Here is a 7968-nt window from a genome sequence, read left to right as displayed (position 1 = left end):
TTAATTGACAGTAAAAGGTTTGACAGGTGTAACAGGAGAAAAACCTCGAATTTGCACTATGAATTAATTGTTAGGAGAGATTGGAAAGTAAGACGAAAGAAAGGGAATATGAAAGGAGGTACAGTAATGGAAACGATAGGGGTTGAAGGTAGGGGTCGAAGGCTCGTTGCAAAGAACATTAAGTAACGCCTAAAGCACTATAACCTCCTACAGGGGTGAATTGTTCTTAGAACTTGAACGACGAAAAGTTCTGACCTGTTCCTTGAAGCTCAAGAACTTACAATTCTGTCTGTGGGACTTAGAAGACTTGGAATTATCGGCTGTCCTTTGAATTCTAAGGACTTTCTAACCTGTTCTTTATATGTCAAAGGCTTTCCGTCCTAAGCTGCTCTCAGAATTTCAAATGCTTCAGAAATCCTTGTCTCCCCATGAATTGCAGGGACTTGCAATAAAGACCTACCCACCAATTGTTAAGTATAGTCTTTTTATAACAATATGACTGGTCTTACCATAGAACGGACAATTTTGCGTTAATTTAACACTTATATATGCAATAACCATCTTTAGTGGAATAAAGAATATAAAGAATATACATTTTTTACTTTTGTCATAAACTGTCTCTAGCATTTCCAATTTAATTATAGTTATCTTTATAGCTTTATAATTACCACCAATTTGTTTGTTCCACGTTGAGACCTATAAGGACAACACGGAGCTATGAATAACTGAAGCGTGGCAGCCACGAATCCAGTGTTATACGTTTTCCACTTGATATTTTCTGGTTTTCAATGATCACTGAAAGACCGACTTTCAGGACAGTGCTGTCCAAACCTTTTCGCTTGCTGTACCATCTTGTGACCTTTTACTACTGCTACGTGCCCCGATGGCTTAGTAAACCCAACTAAATTTGGAAGGACAGCGCATTTCAAATATCAAAATACAATGTAAAATATTAAAATACAATGTAATTTCGTATACTGAAATATAAAGAACACCGAAATAACAAAAGGCTGAAACTTACTACAACAAAATGCCTGAAACTTACTACAACAAAATGCCTGAAACTTACAACACATTGCCTAGAAACTTACTACTAAATGAGAAATGTGTGGCTGATGTTCACTGATTATTTTTTTCCATTCTTCAGGGTATTGCGGCTACTGCGGTAATCAGGCTTTGTTCCAGGTTGACATTTAGTTTGTTTCTCTGTTTTGATTTGATAACATTTAGTGCGGAGAAAGATGCTCCACAAAGGTTATAGGTCGACCCTTCCGCAGAATTTCCAGAACCTTCTTTCCAAAGTCCGGCTGCACCTTCTTTACACAGCTCCAAAACTGTGTGAGATTTAAGGTTCCAAGTATCATTTTGAGGCGAAGATCTGCACACACTTCCAACTTACTTTCCTGAAGGCGAATGGGAAGCTGCTCATTTTCAGATATGAGGAAGGTATTTCTAATCCAGTCCAGCTACATTGATAAGTAAGACTTAAAAGTACATGTAAAGTTGGTCAAATGCTCCACAATGACTAGTTTCACAGTATCTCTCTTAATTATTGTTATTGGAAAAATAGGCATCTGGCAGAGGATAGCACGTAAAATCTCCCCCCCCCCCCCGAGCGTATCTCCTTCTACAACTGTTTTCATTTGAAAATCAGCAACTTTCTCATACAAGTTGAGAATGTTTGTATCATTACTCTGCAGAGATAAATTTAACTCATTCAGTTTGCTGAATATGTCTGCTAGAAATGTCAGTTGCGCAAGTCAAGTAGTTTTCAAAAAGTGTGGCAAAAGGAGATCCATGTGTGTTCAGACATCAGCCTTCCACACAGGCTATGAAACAGACGAGTATTAAGTGATTTTGCCTTTAAAATTGACTACTTTTACTGCATGATTCAGTATATCCTGTGCAACTGTGAACTCATTTGCTTTCGTGCTAATGGCTCTCTTCTTCACCTTCCTGGTCATGGATGCAGCTGCATCTACACCCACACTTCTGCAAGATTTCCAACCTAGCAGAACTGATTAATGATATTGAAAACGGCTCCTCCAATTGTGTATTCTCCTGATTTTTTTTTTTTTTTGCAAAAGAAGGTGTGTTCATTAATATCATCTTCATCGATATGTCTAACAAATAAGGCAAGTTGAGACTGCACACTGAAGTCAGTTGATTCACCAATTTGGAGGGAAAAAGACTGGATTGTTTTCAGCTTAATTACAACTTCATCAGCGTGATATGCACTCATTTCACTTACCCGTTGAGAAACAGTCTGGTGTGACAAAGAAACGGCTTTTAGTTGGTCAGCTGCCTTCTTATCCAGCATTATTTAAGCCTTCATACCTGCATCTGGTAATATAAGTTCTTCAGCTCTATCAAATGGCTTAGCTTTAGCAATTAACAAAGATACAGATAAAGACGCTTCCAGAGCCTTGCCCGAAGTTGTTGAGACTTTCTAGGAAAATCTAATTTTTTTTTTGTTTACTTCGCTGGTTTGCTAATATTCGCCGGTAATACGCCAGGAAAAAAGTCACATTCATTTACAGTCTTCTTTTTATGTTTTTAAAGAAATCCCCAGAGTGCTTGTATTAAACACGCCGCAAAGGTGGATACATACCTGGTTGAAAACCTTAGGAATCACTAGGCGACTTTTGTTTTACCTGGATGTTTACCAACATGGCACTGATGTGTAAGCACAAAGTTTCTGCAGGATCAGAAATCATAGCAGTAACGCAAAATGCACATAATCCTCCTTGTACTGCGGATATTTTGGTAGGGTTGTCTTCTTTTTCTTTGCAAAGTTTTATTTCCTTCATTTGCGTCGCTGCTGCGGCTACTACAGCTGTCACACGTTTTAGCCACCTATCCATAGTTCTTGATGTTAATGACAAGCAGTTGCGTTTGTAGGCTTTTACGTGGCTTCAAGAAAAGATATTCCCACACAAATACTAACCTCTAGGAGGAAACTGACTGATACTGAGCACGAACGACACGAGTTCACCAGGCGCCAGCAATGTTCCTGTACGCGTGCGATACGCGTCCTGTCTGTTTGCCCCTCTCAGTCTCTCCTTCAATCAAGTCGCCTTCACCAGCACACACCTACTTGGCCAAGTCCAGCGTTCTGCTCTGTTTCTCATGGTAGAATCTGAGGAAATGTATTTGTGACATTTAGAATTTGTATTATTTTTTTTATTTATATCATTTATATAAAAGCGTATGAATATATAATATACTTGTATAAATGTGTGTTCATCGTCTTCTTGAACTATGCTGTGTAGGCGGACCCTAGCTTAGACTAATATCATAAACTAAGGAATTTGGTTTGCTTTGCTGTCAGTTTAACGGTTAAGGTCAGCCTTAACGACGTCGTCAGTAACTGAATAGTTTTCTCTAAAGTTGTAAGTTACATTAAAATGAATATATATGTCAACGGCTTTTAACACATACTCAATTGAATAGTTTTCGCTATGATAGTAGTTGTAAGTTACATCAAGCTGAGTATATATCAACGGTTTTTAACACAATACTTGATAGGGAACTATAGGCTATAGTCCAGGGGTGGCCAACCTTTTGTTTCCCATGCACCAATTTTCTTCACTTCTAATTCAGATGCGCCACACAAACTTTAACCCCCTTCCAATCCTTTAAGTATGGTTATTTGGACATATTTGGTAGTTATACATATAATCATTTGATATATATATATATATATATATATATATATATATATATATATATATATATGATAGTGTGAACAGATGTAGCATTTGTAAAGGAAAGGAATTGACAATAGATACAAGGTAAACTGTGCTTACTTTATTGACACTGAATTTGTATTGATGATATTCATTAGTTATTTCTGAAAGTACTAATAAAGATATGTTAACACAATCAGCAGTTTTAAAGAAAAGTAATTTCACAGGTAGGAAAAATAAACATAATTAGGTTTAATGAGACTTTTGACTTTGCTTTGCTTTAATCAAATCTGTAATATTAGGAGTTAAATTAGTAACTGAGAGCAACAGACAATTCTTCAGATCTGAATCGGATAGTCGCGACCTCAGTTTGCCAAAAATAAGCATTTCAGATGCACTTGGGAGTGAGGGAAGTTCATTAAATTTACTCTTCGGGACTGAATTTGCTTTTAGATTAATAAGTTCCATCTGTATATTACTTTCTTCAGTACTGAATTTGCTTTTTGATCAATAACTTCCATCTGTATATTACTAGGCATCTTCAGAATGTTATGTTCAGTAAGTGAAAATGGATTTATAAATGCAAGCATGCAATCTTATTATTAGTGTTATTATTATTATTTTTTTTTTTTTATGAGCAGGCATGTTTTTTTCTTTAATATCTCTGGGGTATAGTGCACCACTTGTAATCGTGCAGTGGCGCATGCGCCATGGGTTGGCCACCCATGGGCTATACCAACAATCAAGGATCATTCATGTTTCTTCATCGTACTGTCTGCTCAGTGCTCACATGATGTTCAGTGTTATCGAACTACCGATTCCCGAAGGCGAAGAGACTACAACAGTTATCTATTTTGTCTCCTTGACTGAATACTCGTGTTCTATGAGTTAAGGGACAATGCATATGCATTATTAGCAGATTTCATATCTGGTATAGCTACAAAACTGGGTTTTTTTTTTTTAATGATCCACACTTTGTTTTAATAAGAGAAAGTAAACACAGAAATAGGTATGTATTGCGTAAATAATTTAAAAACATTTATTCTAATTTTACACGTAGCTACTTGGAATTTTAGTATATACAGATATATATGTGAAATGGGTATGTACTATATACATAAATTACATATACTGTATGTATATTGTATTGTAAAATGTACTTTAAAATGTATTTATTTAAATAATAGAAAAAAAAATTAAGTAATTAAGTACTAACTTTGGGATAAGGCTTTGGCCCTATACATTACAATTTTGTTTATATTAACTTTAAAATACTAGTGCGCATTTTTTGACACGCGGAGAGAGACCGTTGTGTATACATGCGTCTACCTGAAAACTTAGTAACATCCGTTTATTAATTACGAAAAACCTGTTACACACTAAATTATGGTACATGGAGAAACAGAAAGACAAACACCCAATTTGTTAGACGCAACGGCAGCAAGCATTTACGGGCTGCTCTATAGGAGCAAGAGCCAGTGCTGGTATAATGCCGGATTAATCTTGAACAACATCGACAGTGAGCGAAAATAATATATCTGAAGTTACTTGACCGCGACAGAACAGGGTGAAGGATATGAGTCACCCATGCATAACAGAACTGATCTTCAATAGAATGTATCAATAAAAGTTCGTCGAATCTAATCATGACGGCAACATAAGAGAAGATAGTCTCTACCCCAGGAGTATGACATATCGTACCGATGCTAGGAGTATTCTCTGGAGTCTAGACCTTGGCTCGGATGAAGGTAGTACCCCATTCTGCACAGTATTTCTATGCCAAAGGCATGAAAGACGGAGGGCAGGTAGGTTGCACCGGTAAGCGTTACCAGTGGGCTATCGATGCTAAACGAAGAAAAAATGTGTTAAACATTGTGTTTTATTACAAGGATACTTTACATCTTATGTATCAGGCGGCGTTAAAGCAAACAACAGCGAAAGCGGAAGTTCTTATTTTGAAAAATGAAATGACTAAGAACGTATAACAATTTTCGGAAAAATGCATTGAGGAATATTTTGTTTTCTAACAATTATACTGATTAAAATTTCCCCGTGTAACAGTATAGGCTAGGGGTAGCTTCTATAAAAGTACGGCAGCTGTGGTAATGGCCCTCGAGACTCAACCTTCGTTAGGTATATCTTAGTTTTTTACCCATTGGCCTTGGTTTTACCACACCACTGAGCTGATCAACAGTTCTCCTAGGGCTGGCCCGCAGGATTAGATATTTTTACGTGACTAGGAGCCAATTGGTTACCTAGCAACCGGACCTACAGCTTATTGTGGGATCCGAACCACATTGTATCGAGAAATGAATTTCTATCACCAGAAATTAATTCCTCAGTTTCCGCGTTAGCCGAGCCGAGAATCGAACTTCGGACAACCGGAGTGGTAGTTGAGCGCGAAATCCACTCGGCCAACGAGGAACTCTACCTATCGTAGCTAGTGTATCGTTAGTCATGGGCCAAGCCCTTCTCACCACTGGGCAAGCCCAGGATCAGGGTCCCCTATAAAGCAGCCGGCTTATCTAACCGTCACATTTACCAGCTTAATTTCCAAAAATAGGGCCAGGCAAGGGCTTCAGTCCCAGGATAGCAATAGCTCAAGGAGCAAGAGACACGACAGCACAAAGTCATCTTAATTATAACTAACTAGCAACGAGAGATTTTATTCTCACGTAAGTAAGCTAAGAAACAGTCTCAGTGCATGCATAACTTAGATAAAAGGGATAGAGCAGGAAAACAGAACCTTAATGAAAACAAAGGCGTGACAAGCAAGATCAGGTTTACCATGGATGTTAGATGTTACGCAGAGGTCGATTTTTCAAATCTCACGCGCATGACGTCACGGCACGCTCACTGGTAGCCACTGGACAAGCCAGTACTTTCGTCCCCTTGCATGTGGTAATACCTATTATAGGCGGGAGTTTTCAGGAATTTATGACAATTTTTGAGGTTTTTGGAACCGAGTACGTTATAGCCTCGGTGATATCTGCTCATTATGGATGCTGTAACACAGAAAGGGACAATGTTGGAAGTGAAAAAGTTAGCTTTTACCGTCTCCCTGAATGTGTTTAAAAATTGGGAGAACATCTGCAAAAGTACTGACCATATAAACACCAAAAAATCAAGAGCGCATTCGCTTCATTTTCAACAAAACGATCATGTAAGAAACCTCAGGCATGAATTGCTTACTAATGCCCTGCATGTGCAAGAAAATTGAAGGATGAAGCCATACCGAACCAACTTTTACCTCTGCACGACAGTACCACTGTTGATTCAGGTTTTTAACACCTTGACTCGAGTTGGTTTATTCTACCTGTTACATTTGAAACTGTGTATAAATACATTAACTATAGGCTCATTTGAATATTCTATCAATTAATAGCACATAAATACGTCTTCCGATCGATTTCTAATGGAAGTAAATTATATTTGACTGGTTAAGAGTGATCAGATTGAAATTAGGCCTAGACCTATGTGGAGTTAAGGATAACTGCAAAAGGGATATACTAGTCAACAAGAGAGAGAGAGAAAAAAAAAATATCTTCCATTAGATTCTTAATGGAAATAAACCATGCTCAGTGGTTAAGATTTGCAAAATTGTTATTAGGCCTAGACCTATGTTTGTAAAGCATAGCTGCAAAAAGAAAATGTTAATCAACACGAAAGCGAGAAAGAGGACAACATTTTATTAGAAATATTTTCATGTGTATGAAATAGCTAGTTATATGTTTAGTAAAGGACGGGGGAAAATATGAGAGAGAGATTTTCTTGCATCTGAATAACCCTACTGTTATCAGGGGTTTAGGAAGATGAAAATGATAGTTTTATATATATATATATATATATATATATATATATATATATATATATATATATATATATATTAATATATATATATATATATATATATAATATATATATATATAGATATATATATATATAAATATATATATATATATATATAAAAACTATCATTTTCATCTTCCTAAACCCCTGATAACAGTAGGGTTATTCAGATGCAAGAAAATCTCTCTCTCATATTTTCCCCCGTCCTTTACTAAACATATAACTAGCTATTTCATACACATGAAAATATTTCTAATAAAATGTTGTCCTCTTTCTCGCTTTCGTGTTGATTAACATTTTCTTTTTGCAGCTATGCTTTACAAACATAGGTCTAGGGGCCTAATAACAATTTTGCATATATGTATATGTATATATATATATATATATATATATATATATATATATATATATATATATATATATACACAGT

Source organism: Macrobrachium nipponense, chromosome 22 (assembly GCF_015104395.2).
Source record: "Macrobrachium nipponense isolate FS-2020 chromosome 22, ASM1510439v2, whole genome shotgun sequence".
Classification (NCBI taxonomy): Eukaryota; Metazoa; Arthropoda; class Malacostraca; order Decapoda; family Palaemonidae; genus Macrobrachium; species Macrobrachium nipponense.
Note: the sequence above shows the minus strand (reverse complement) of the source record.